Source organism: Cololabis saira, chromosome 10 (assembly GCF_033807715.1).
Source record: "Cololabis saira isolate AMF1-May2022 chromosome 10, fColSai1.1, whole genome shotgun sequence".
Taxonomy (NCBI): Eukaryota; Metazoa; Chordata; class Actinopteri; order Beloniformes; family Belonidae; genus Cololabis; species Cololabis saira.
Window position 1 is genome coordinate 21,662,060 of NC_084596.1, and position 12,829 is coordinate 21,674,888.

The following is a 12,829-nucleotide window of genomic DNA, read 5'->3' on the forward strand; positions in this document are numbered from 1 at the left end:
CATACTCAAATTTTGGTCGCAAAATGCGAGCATTTGGTCGCAGTCTGGAGCCCTGATATATAAGATCTTTAGGTTTTTTGCCAAATAAATATGTTGAGAATGCATAATACTCTCCCATGTCTCTTTTTGATAAGGATACTACCATTTACTTATTATATTATAAAAATATTAACCTTATTCACATAAAGGACAGGCTACTCCTCCCAAAACGTACCAAAAAATACCGTGATATTATACCGTCACCGTTCAAAAGATGAAAAATACCGTGATATTAATTTTAGGTCATATCGCCCACCCCTACTTCAACCCATTGTGGGTATCGCTTCTCGGCCTTTTGGCTAAGATCAAGTGTAGTATCTGTTCTTATCAGTTTAATATCTGATACGTCCCCTACCCGGGGACCATATATTAAATTGATTTTTGGAACAGGGAGATGGAATAGGGGCTTGCTCCGTCCACTCCACGCATCGACCTGGTATTGCAGTATCTCCAGGAACGGTGCACTCCTCCTGACATGTTCAATATTAAGATATATGGCAAGCTAAAAGGTTTACTTTAATTTCGCGTGGTTTTGTTCCGGGTAGTAGCTGAAGTAGAAATTGTGACACTGGTGTAGAACATGAGTGGATGGATGTTTATTCCATGTTGGTTGGGTTCTGCAGTTCAGTCTTTTCTCCACTAGAGGGCGACATAGCGCTAAGTGGTTTTAAAGCCTGGTGAACAGCAGAACGGGGTTTTCTTTACGTGTAAAGGTGCGGGTATACTTCTGCGTCACACACACGCAGAGCACACGGCGCACCCGTGGTGCCGTCACGAATCGTTCAGACTTCTCCGTCTCTCCGTTTGGTCGCGGTGCAGTACCCCCCCGCGGCCACTAGTTAGCGATCTTTTTCTGAATGGTTTATCCGACTTTTTCCGGTCACAGTAAATCAAAGAAATAAGGACAACTATTGTGCAAAAAACAAAAACAAAAAAAATCACATATAAACGAAGAAAAAAGCCCTGGAAGTTCACTACTGATTCAAACCGGAAACCGGAAATGCTTCGCTTTCAAACGAACCAATCACAGCCCTCTCGGTCTGCGTGTGGACGGCGTCTCCTCGACGCGTAGTTACAATTTTCGGGAGGTGCACGTCACTGACGGCGCATGTGACGGCGTGTCCTCTGCGTGTCCAAAAACCACACGCCGTAGACACGGCGTCGTTTTGACGCAGAAGTATAATTCAGCCTTAAGAACATAGGTTCAGTAACCAGATTAATAGGAACATCTACTTGTGGTTTTGAACTGCATTAAAACATCTTAAAATCCCATTATAAATCAGCCCGAGTTGTTCACTCTCCAGATCAATAGGTGGCAAAAGCAGGACATGCAGCTTCCTACCACTGGTGAACAAAGAAACAGGAAGTAGCTGCACTGTGAGCAGAAACAGACCTCGGATTTGTATGTTTTATACACCTCTTTTAAAATCACACTTGAATCAAAGAATGTATATCTTCAGTTTAGTTCCGTTTTGTGTCACTTGAACCTCTTGTTGGGTTGTGGGTCATCTGTGGGGGGATAATCTGAGGAACTCTGATATTTCTTTATCTGCTGCTTAGTAGATTCAGCAATGCATTATGGGAAATACCCGTTTTCTGTTTGTTTTTTATTTTTTATAATCAAAACATCGTCAATTGTCACCTTTTAGCACAAATTCCTTGTTTTTACTAAAATAATGTAGTGTTCCAGTCCTTGTATCCTGTGGTTTAGTTAGTTTATATTGTTGACACCGTCAGTGAGTTTGGTGTGTGTGTGAAAGACTCCCCCAGCCGTGACGTGTACAACTCATACTTACCTGGCAGGGGAGACACCATGATCAAGAAGGTGGTTCACCCAAGGCGAGGCTAAGCCATTGCACTTCGGCTGTGCTGACCTTTGCGAATTCCTCAAATGTGGGAATCTCGACTGCATAATTTCTGGTAGTGGGGGACTGCGTTCGCGCTCTCCCCTGATCTAACTGTTCAATGAAAATCTAACTGTCTATTTAAGTGATAACATTGTTCCATAGATGGTCAATACAGTACCTCTTATAGTTAACTGTTACATAGTTTCTTACTTAAAGCTTGTAATTATCTTTTGTGCTCATGAAGTACATTGGCTGTAATGTGAAAGAGTATATATCAGAATCAGAAAAATGTTTTTTGCCAAGTACGTAACTGGATATAAAAGGAATTTGTTTTGGCGTAGTTGGTGCAACAGATTTTTCTAAATATGTAGATATGGAACCATAGTATTTTTAGCAGTATAAACAATATTAAAAGAAGTAATGGTATTAGCAGTATATGAGTTACTATAAATATATATATATATATATATATATATATATATATATATATATATATATATATACATTAGGGGTGTAACGGTACACAAAAATCTCGGTTCGGTAAGTACCTCGGTTTGGAGGTCACGGTTCGGTTCATTTTCGGTACAGTAAGAAAACAAAATGCAAAATATAAACGTGCTAGTTGTTTATTACACACACACAAAATAACATTGGCTCTATGTGTGCCGGGGCTAGGACCCCGCGGATGCATGGTGGTCGGGCTGTGTTTTCCTTCATGCTTCCCTGCAGCGTCACATGCAAACACAAACACGTACCTGGCAGAAACATTTCTTTATATAATGTTGTCTGTCGCCCGTGATATTTTTTTTCTTTTTTTGGCCGGCGCCAGCCATAGTTGGCTGGCTACAAACTTTATACATCCCATAATGTATAATAATATGCCCGCGCTCTCAGCAGCGGTACTCGCATCGTTAAGGCTGATTCATGGTTCCGCGTTACACCAACGCAGATCCTACGGCGTAGGGTACGCAGCGAGCGGCCGTACGGTGCACGTCTCTGCGTACCCTACGGCGTAGGCTCTACGTCGATTTAACGCCGAACCATAATTCAGGCTTTACTAGGCAACGAAGCAGGTTGACTCACGTTGCAGAACAGCTCTGCAGAGGCGCTCATAAACGTAAATGATCATTGTTTTTTTTTTTTAGGCCTGGCGGGGGGTCTCGATGGTAGGGGAAACACTGGACTTGTCACAATTATGTGCTTAACTCTTTAGTTCTTCATTAGTTAGTGCTTTTTTCTTAATACTTTCTCGGTGTGAGCGCAACTGCATGTGCAGCTGCAGCAGCGCTCTGCTCCACAACGTGCGGTCCTCTACTTAATATGTCCGTGTGGAAACTTGTTCGGTACGCCTCCGTTCCGAACCGAACACGCTATACCGAACGGTTCAATACAAATACATATACCGTTACACCCCTAATATACACCGTAAGTCATTGGTCGGCAACTGGCGGCCCGTGGGCCAAAATTGGCCCGCCTCCAATAATATCTGGCCCGCCAGATGACATTGAAAATCTGATAAATATTTTTTTATTATTTTTATTTATTTATTTTTTATTATTTACTATAACAAAAACGACAATTTCATAGAGAATTCAAAGCCTTTATTTAGAAAAAATAAAATTAGAATCTTCTTGATTCCGGACGCACACCGGCTTGTGGTGGGAACGTGGGACGTATGCGCTTCTGAAATTACAGAGCAAAAAAAAGAAAAGGAGAAAGCGACAATAAATTACTATTTAAATCAAATAAAGCAACAATGAATATATCTAATAAAAACAGTAATGGCAGTCTTAAAAGATTACTCACTTAATGGGAAAACTGGCATCTCCCTTCAGTCACGATCTTTTGGATGTCTGGAGATATGGATGTGACTTTAACCCGCAAGCAGTTCTCCAGATTTTTGTGCGTCAGGCGGTTCCTCTCGTGCGTCTTAATTGCATTCATAGAAGAAAAGGCTGACTCGCATGTGTAGGTGGAGGGAAACATCGTCAGCACATAAAATGCAAGTTTTTTGATCCAGCTGTACTCATCTGAGCATGTCATCCAAAAGTCATCCACGGATTGCGCACTTTTGAGCGCATCGCTGACCAGGGAAGTTGTTTGAAAATCAATAAGCTCCATTTGAAATGCGGCCTCATTCAACAATGGGATGGTTTCTTTAGCCAGGGAGGAGAAATCCGCACCTCGGACAGTGAGAGGGTCACGGAAAAAAGCGACGATGTCCCACGGGATGGAGTAGTCCTCAAACCTGGACTTGAAGTTGGCCCGTAGCTGTTTGATGAAATCCACCATCAGTCCTGTCACTTCTCCCCGCACCTGTGATGTTAGTGTACTGAAGTGCAGGAGTCTGCCAGTTAATAGGTCTGACTGGAACAACTCCAGTTTCCTGGTGAATGATTCCATCTTTTCAACCATGTCCACTATGGTTTTGCCTCTCCCCTGTAGCTGCAGGTTAAGCTGTTTCGGTTGGCCAAAAATATCTGTTAAAAATGCTACATTGGACATGGACATTTCATCTTGTAGAAAGGCAAGGTGGTCGTCTGCAGCTCGCATCTTGCTTAATCTCAGGAAAGCCTTTACCTCATCCAGTAGCGCACAGAAGCGCTCCAGCGCTTTGCCTCTACTCAACCAGCGCACGTCGTTGTGGAGCAGCAGGTCATCGTGACTGGCATCCTCTGATTGAGACACAAGTTTTCGGAAAAGACAGTGCTGAGTGCTTGATGTACCCCTGATAAAATTAATGATGCGCATCACTTTATCCATAACCCCCTTTAGCTCACCACTGAGCCTGGCGCACAGGACACTCTGGTGAATGAGGCAATGCAATGCGTGCGTTTGGGGCGCGATCTCCTTCAGTCTGCTCACCAGACCTCTGTGCTTTCCAAGCATGGCCGGTGCCCCGTCTGTCACGATGAGGTTGATTTTCTCAAAGGACAATGAATGCAGCCTGAAGACTTCCTCCAGTTTGGTGAATATAATTTCTCCGGTGGTGTTCCCCTCTAATGGAATTAAAGACAGCAACTCCTCCCTGAACTCCTTCCCATCAAAATATCTCACATAGACACACATCTGGCTTACATCTGTGTTGTCTGTGCTCTCATCAATGGCCACAGAAAAGTAATTGGCCTCACTCAGACCACTGAGAATAACTCCATGCACAGCATCCGACAGTGCGTCTATGCGCCGGGTAGCGGACCTCGCAGAGAGAGGCACCTGTTTCACCGAGGCAATCACGCCATCCATTGATTTATCAGTAGCCAGCTCCTCCAAAACTGCCACCATTACCTCTTTAAAAATCTCTCCGTCAGTGAATGGTCTGTTGTGCCGGGCGAGCACCCATGCTGCTTTAAGTGATGCACTTTAGGGGTGGGCGGTACACCGGTGTCATAGTCATCACCGGTGTGACACTGCGCCACGACATGGATTTTGCAATACCGTCAATACCGTAATAAATCAATTATAAAATAATAAGCCTAAATAAGGCATTAAAAACGTCGGTGATATGCAAGGTTTGCTGCCGTGTTGTGACAGCAAGAGGTGGAAACACAAGCAACCTGTTTCATCACTTAAAAAACACGCACGCCCGTGAATATGAAGAGGCAACCCGGGCCAAAACGAGCGCAAGTGGGACCAGCAGCTGCAGCTGGGACCGCTGCTCAGCAGCACCAGCGGAGCACGTCCCAAGACTACACAGCTTTCACTGCAGGCATCGTTTATGCTGCTACACCTTAGGACAAGAGTAGTAAGAAATGCAGGGCTTAAAGTATTCCGGCACCGTGCCGGATCTCCGGCGTACGGAGTTTTTTTTCTCGGCATGCGAGTTTGAGTGTTTTTTTAAAAAAAAAAAAAAAAAAGGTTTGAGAGAAAAAAAAGTCTGAGTCAACCGAGTTCGTCTACCAATGGAATGAGAGGAAAGCAGCTCTGGCGCTCAACCAAACTAACACTAGCCAATCAGAAGTAGAGCTGGGCGGGTCTTTGACGGCAGCGGAGCGCAGAGCGCTGTTTCAACCAGAATCACCGACTTCAAGATGGAGAAAAAAATAATGAATGTCGGTTTAAAAGAATCTTTTTGCCCAGAAGAAAAAAAGAGTGACAAAAAATACCCATAACCATGTTCTTCTCTCGAAAAAACACACCTGTACCGCGGGCTTTAGAAGAAAAAGGCGCTGCAGCGCGAGTCGGGATGAAGCGGCTCAGAAGAGCATGAAATACGTGCAAGGCGGTGCTGATCTCCGCAATTTGAAGCTTTGTATAATAATTATTAAAAAAAAAGGGTTGCTACTATGTGAATATCACTTATCACGGGTTCTTTTTGGAACGTAACCCTCTCGAAAAACAAGGGATTACTGTATATGAATACTCATGGCATAAACCTGTCAAGTTTTGGATTTAAAATGAAGGGAAATTTTCCACCACCCGCTGTCCAACCAGCCCAACCGAGGTTCAGTATTAGATTTTAAGACAAGTTTACTAAATATTTAAAATATAATATAATAAAAATAAATATAATATAAAGGATACTACCATTTACTTATTATATTATAAAAATATTAACCTTATTCACATAAAGGGACAGGACAGGCTACTCCTCCCAAAACGTACCAAAAAATACTGTGATATTATACCGTCACCGTTCAAAAGATGAAAAATACCGTGATATTAATTTTAGGTCATATCGCCCACCCCTAATGCACTTGTCACTTTTTGTTGCGCTGTGAGGCCTCGTACCAGGATCTTGCTGCTGTGCGCATAACTGGCTGTCAGCGCTTCAAGTTTGTGCCTCCTTGTCCCTGTCTGGAGCGGATAGGCCACTTTGAAGGTGCCATGCTTTGTGTCGTGGTGCCGTCGGATGTTGTATTCCCTTCAAACTGCAACAACTTCGTTGCTGATGAGACACACAGGCTTGGCATTTATAAACTCAGGTAGGATGAAAGCATACTTCTCTTTCCACTCTTCTTTGTACGTCCTACCCTCGCTGTCAACTTTCCTCTTCAATGCTTTGGACAGTGACATTTTGTCTTACTAACTAGCAATGTTTGCTAATGTCTCTGTGCACACAACAGTTGTGCCGTTGTTGTGCCGTATTCAGCACCCCTGCCGTGAAAAGCACCCCCTCATGACATCAATAACCATTTACCCGATTTTTGTTATCTGTGACTGTGATTGTGGGAAAGTATGACTATTGTGGAATCCATGAGCGCATTTAAACATGAATCATTAACACAAAACTGGACGCTAAACAGATCGTGACACGGAATGAGAAAAATTTTTGTCATTGTGTGTACGTTGTCATTTGTAGTAAATTAAACATGAGCATTTAGTCCTTTTTGACATTTACTCGTGAATAAGAGATCTGTGGGTAATATATGTCCGTTTGGTAGTAGTTTATAGCGTCCTCTCCACATGCGCTTTCCCGCGACGAGGGGGTGCTTTTCACGGCAGGGGTGCTGAATACGGCACAACACCTGTGTGTCAGTATCATGGATCTATTAATAGTATCAGCGCAGACAGACTGCAGCTTTGCCTGAATTATGGTTCCGCGTTAAAACGACGGCGTAGGGTTGCGGTGCGGTGTGCGTTGCCGCGTACCCTACGCCGTCGGCTCTGCGTTGGTGTGACGCGGAACCATAAATCAGCCACCGGGAGCAAGGGCTCGCTGCGGGTTGATGTTGATCCGCGGACAAAACTTGTTAAGGAGCATCAAACTCACTCTTATCTAAGCGGAAATAACGCTAAAATATAAAGAAGACTTCCCAAAGTGTGATCTATGGTGAAATAGGAAAATTAAGATGTGCAACTCTTCTAAAGGTGAGACATGCATTTAATTGACTTCATGGCGCCAGCCTTGGCGTTTATTATTACGCAAATGTGGAATGTTTGGGTCCGTCTAATTTCGTCAAATTAAATTTGGAGATTCACCGTTCACATTTTTATGTGTATGCGTTGTATGAGAGAGAGATGGAGAGGGCGAGGGAGGGAGAGACGTGGCCTGTACGTCTTTGTTTTTTGTTTTTTTGCAGTTTGGGTGCACAATACACTTGTGTGTGTGTGTGTGTGTGTGTGTGTGTGTGTGTGTGTGTGTGTGTGTGTGTGTATTAAAAGGAGATTTTGCAGTATATTGTGTAATTGAAACTGGTTTGCTGTGATCGTTGATGGCAAACTCATATTAAGCATTTACATCATATTGCGTTCTTGAACGGCAGTTTGTGCTGTTTATTATGTGCCCCCCAATTAGATCCAATTAGATCTGTTCTGCTGCCGACTCTGATTATCACCAAGTTACTTATGGTTTCATAACGCAGCCACAGAGTAGCGCTAAAGCAGTAATAGCACACTAATAACAGTCTGTAGCAAATTCAAGTTACTTTATTTAAACTAATGACTTTTTTAAATTACCTTTTTGTACAAGATATAATAGTATAATAATACCAGTAGCCTATAGATAAAGGGAAAAAAGTTTTGTTTAGTAGAAAAAAAACCTGATTGATGTGATGTTCTGGCCCGCCATTCAGTTGCTCTGAAAAAATTTGGCCCGAGGCCAAACTTACTTGCCGACCCCTGCCATAAGTGATTCAGTGAGTAGATGAAAGAGCGATCCAAAGTTCAAGTGATCACAGTGCAAGTTTCCAAAGCATTAGTGTGAGAGAAAAGTTGCCTGCTTAAATTAAAATGACAATTTAAAAGTTTTCTACACTATTGCCCCCTCAGTAAATAAAGTTTTTTTGTTTGTTTTAAATGTTCATATACTGACTAACCTTAAACAAAATTTTAAACACAAGTCTTTAATTTTGTATGCGTTGCATTTTATTGCTGTTTTTTTATGTAATTATCTCTCCAAAGGTAATTTGCAGTTGAATTAGTGTATAGTTCATCCTCACTTCCGCTAGATGGTGCAGGAGGAGCTCTGTTTGTTTTGGGCAGCGTCGAAGAAATAGTTTAAATCTCGGCGGCATAAGTTGATGTTAGAAGTTATAACATATATCATATTATAGCTCAAAGACATAACATACATGCACTATAAACGGCATTAAAGTTAAGACACAAGTGTGATGTATATTTAAGCCTAAATGTGAGGAAATCTGTTTTTCTAGACGAGAGCCCTCAGGCTTTAGCGTTTTTCTATTGGTTAGTAGCGTGTCACGTGGCCATGAAGAATTGTGGCAGCTTGTTTGTGGATTTAAATTCACCTAATTTGCCGAAAGACACTAAAAAAATCGTTTTACAGGATTTAGATTTGTGGTAATCACTGTTATTCATCTAATCTGAAAAAAAAATGTCATTCTTTTTTTTTTCTTTAAACCATGAGTTTAAAGGAGGGTGCCGGGAATGGGGAGGTTTCCTTCAACCCATTGTGGGTATCGCTTCTCGGCCTTTTGGCTAAGATCAAGTGTAGTATCTGTTCTTATCAGTTTAATATCTGATACGTCCCCTACCCGGGGACCATATATTAAATTGATTTTTGGAACAGGGAGATGGAATAGGGGCTTGCTCCGTCCACTCCACGCATCGACCTGGTATTGCAGTATCTCCAGGAACGGTGCACTCCTCCTGAAATGTTCAATATTAAAATATATGGCAAGCTAAAAGGTTTACTTTAAAGGGGACCTATTATGAAAAACACGTTTTTTCTTGCTTTAACATATATAAAGTGGTCTCCCCTCACCCTGCCAGCACAGGGGAGACAAAATACCATGAATTTCTGCAAGCTCTCTGACCCCCGCTGGACAGAGTCCCCCAGTGTCACGTGGTTTTTTTTGAGCCGTTTAGAATCTGCTCCCGTCGTGACGTCACGACGGGAGCAGATTTCCAGAGGTTCAGCCTCCGCTGCTGAAACCACGCCCACAACCAGCTCTCTCCGCTGCTGGAGCGGCGCTTCCTTCAGCCAGTCGGACGCGGCGCCGCGGTGGAGCGAATCCGGGTTAAATTGGTTTTGTTCCGGGTAGTAGCTGAAGTAGAAATTGTGACACTGGTGTAGAACATGAGTGGATGGATGTTTATTCCATGTTGGTTGGGTTCTGCAGTTCAGTCTTTTCTCCACTAGAGGGCGATAGAGCGCTAAGTGGTTTTAAAGCCTGGTGAACAGCAGAACGGGGTTTTCTTTACGTGTAAGAACATAGGTTCAGTAACCAGATTAATAGGAACATCTACTTGTGTTTTTGAACTGCATTAAAAAATCTTAAAATCCCATTATAAATCAGCCCTAGTTGTTCACTCTCCAGATCAATAGGTGGCAAAAGCAGGACATGCAGCTTCCTACCACTGGTGAACAAAGAAACAGGAAGTAGCTGCACTGTGAGCAGAAACAGACCTCGGATTTGTATGTTTTATACACCTCTTTTAAAATCACACTTCAATCAAAGAATGTATATCTTCAGTTTAGTTCCGTTTTGTGTCACTTGAACCTCTTGTTGGGTTGTGGGTCATCTCTGTGGGGGGATAATCGGAGGAACTCTGATATTTCTTTATCTGCTGCTTAGTAGATTCAGCAATGCATTATGGGAAATACCGTTTTCTGCTGGTTTTTTATTATTTATAATCAAAACATCGTCAATTGTCACCTTTTAGCACACATTCGTTGTTTGTACTAAAATAGTGAAGTGTACTCGTCCCTGTATCCTGTGGTTTAAATAATTTATATTGTTAACACCGTCAGTGAGTTTGGTGTGTGTGTGAAAGACTCCCCCAGCCGTGACGTGTACAACTCATACTTACCTGGCAGGGGAGACACCATGATCAAGAAGGTGGTTCACCCAAGGCGAGGCTAAGCCATTGCACTTCGGCTGTGCTGACCTTTGCGAATTCCTCAAATGTGGGAATCTCGACTGCATAATTTCTGGTAGTGGGGGACTGCGTTCGCGCTCTCCCCTGATCTAACTGTTCAATGAAAATCTAACTGTCTATTTAAGTGATAACATTGTTCCATAGATGGCCAATACAGTACCTCTTATAGTTAACTGTTACATAGTTTCTGCCGGTTGTTACACTTAAAGCTTGTAATTATCTTTTGTGCTCATGAAGTACATTGGCTGTAATGTGAAAGAGTATATATCAGAATCAGAAAAATGTTTTTTGCCAAGTACGTAACTGGATATAAAAGGAATTTGTTTTGGCGTAGTTGGTGCAACAGATTTTTCTAAATATGTAGATATGGAACCATAGTATTTTTAGCAGTATAAACAATATTAAAAGAAGTAATGGTATTAGCAGTATATGAGTTACTATAAATATACATATATATATATATATATATATATATATATATATATACACACACTAGGGGTGTAACGGTACACAAAAATCTCGGTTCAGTAAGTACCTCGGTTTGGAGGTCACGGTTCGGTTCATTTTCGGTACAGTAAGAAAACAAAATGCAAAATATAAACGTGCTAGTTGTTTATTACACACACACAAAATAACATTGGCTCTACGTGTGCCGGGGCTAGGACCCCGCGGATGCATGGTGGTCGGGCTGTGTTTTCCTTCATGCTTCCCTGCAGCGTCACATGCAAACACAAACACGTACCTGGCAGAAACATTTCTTTATATAATGTTGTCTGTCGCCCGCGATATTTTTCTTTTTTTGGCCGGCGCCATAGTTGGCTGGCTACAAACTTTATACATCCCATAATGTATAATAATATGCCCGCGCTCTCAGCAGCGGTACTCGCATCGTTAAGGCTGATTCATGGTTCCGCGTTACACCAACGCAGATCCTACGGCGTAGGGTACGCAGCGAGCGGCCGTACGGTGCACGTCTCTGCGTACCCTACGGCGTAGGCTCTACGTCGATTTAACGCCGAACCATAATTCAGCCTTTACTAGGCAACGAAGCAGGTTGACTCACGTTGCAGAACAGCTCTGCAGAGGCGCTCATAAACGTAAATGATCATTGTTTTTTTTTTTTTAGGCCTGGCGGGGGGTCTCGATGGTAGGGGAAACACTGGACACGTCACAATTATGTGCTTAACTCTTTAGTTCTTCATTAGTTAGTGCTTTTTTCTTAATACTTTCTCGGTGTGAGCGCAACTGCATGTGCAGCTGCAGCAGCGCTCTGCTCCACAACGTGCGGTCCTCTACTTAATATGTCCGTGTGGAAACTTGTTCGGTACGCCTCCGTTCCGTACCGAACACGCTATACCGAACGGTTCAATACAAATACATATACCGTTACACCCCTAATATACACCGTAAGTCATTGGTCGGCAACTGGCGGCCCGCGGGCCAAAATTGGCCCGCCTCCAATTAGGGGTGGGCGGTACACCGGTGTCATAGTCATCACCGGTGTGAAACTGCGCCACGACATGGATTTTGCAATACCGTCAATACCGTAATAAATCAATTATAAAATAATAAGCCTAAATAAGGCATTAAAAACGTCGGTGATATGCAAGGTTTGCTGCCGTGTTGTGACAGCAAGAGGTTGAAACACAAGCAACCTGTTTCATCACTTAAAAAACACGCACGCCCGTGAATATGAAGACGCAACCCGGGCCAAAACGAGCGCAAGTGGGACCAGCAGCTGCTGCTGGGACCGCTGCTCCGCTGCTCCGCTGGTGCTGCTGAGCAACACCAGCGGAGCACGTCCCAAGACTACGCAGCTTTCAATGCAGGCATCGTTTACTGCTGCTACACCTTACGACAAGAGTAGTAAGAAATGCAGGGCTTAAAGTATTCCGGCACCGTGCCGGATCTCCGGCGTACGGAGTTTTTTTTCTCGGCGTGCGAGTTTGACTGCTTTAAAAAAAAAAAAAAAAAAAGGTTTGAGAGAGAAAAAAAAGTTTGAGTCAACCGAGTTCGTCTACCAATGGAATGAGAGGAAAGCAGCTCTGGCGCTCAACCAAACAAACACTAGCCAATCAGAAGTAGAGCTGGGCGGGTCTTTGACAGCACCGGAGCGCAGAGCGCTGTTTCAACCTGCCGGAATACCAGTCACCCACTTCAAG

General features: G+C 43.1%; 4 non-coding genes across 4 annotated transcripts; all 4 read left to right on the top strand.

Moving 5' to 3' along the window:
* Positions 1–318: 318 nt before the first annotated feature.
* On the top strand, positions 319–509 carry LOC133453187 (U2 spliceosomal RNA). The gene has a single exon (XR_009783312.1). It is a non-coding gene; the product is annotated as a U2 spliceosomal RNA (small nuclear RNA).
* Positions 510–1,827: 1,318 nt separating this feature from the next.
* Positions 1,828–1,991, top strand: LOC133453220 (U1 spliceosomal RNA). Its single transcript, XR_009783341.1, has one exon. It is a non-coding gene; the product is annotated as a U1 spliceosomal RNA (small nuclear RNA).
* A 7,252-nt stretch (positions 1,992–9,243) lies between these two features.
* On the top strand, positions 9,244–9,434 carry LOC133453188 (U2 spliceosomal RNA). The gene has a single exon (XR_009783313.1). It is a non-coding gene; the product is annotated as a U2 spliceosomal RNA (small nuclear RNA).
* Positions 9,435–10,590: 1,156 nt separating this feature from the next.
* On the top strand, positions 10,591–10,754 carry LOC133453232 (U1 spliceosomal RNA). Its single transcript, XR_009783349.1, has one exon. It is a non-coding gene; the product is annotated as a U1 spliceosomal RNA (small nuclear RNA).
* Positions 10,755–12,829: the final 2,075 nt, after the last annotated feature.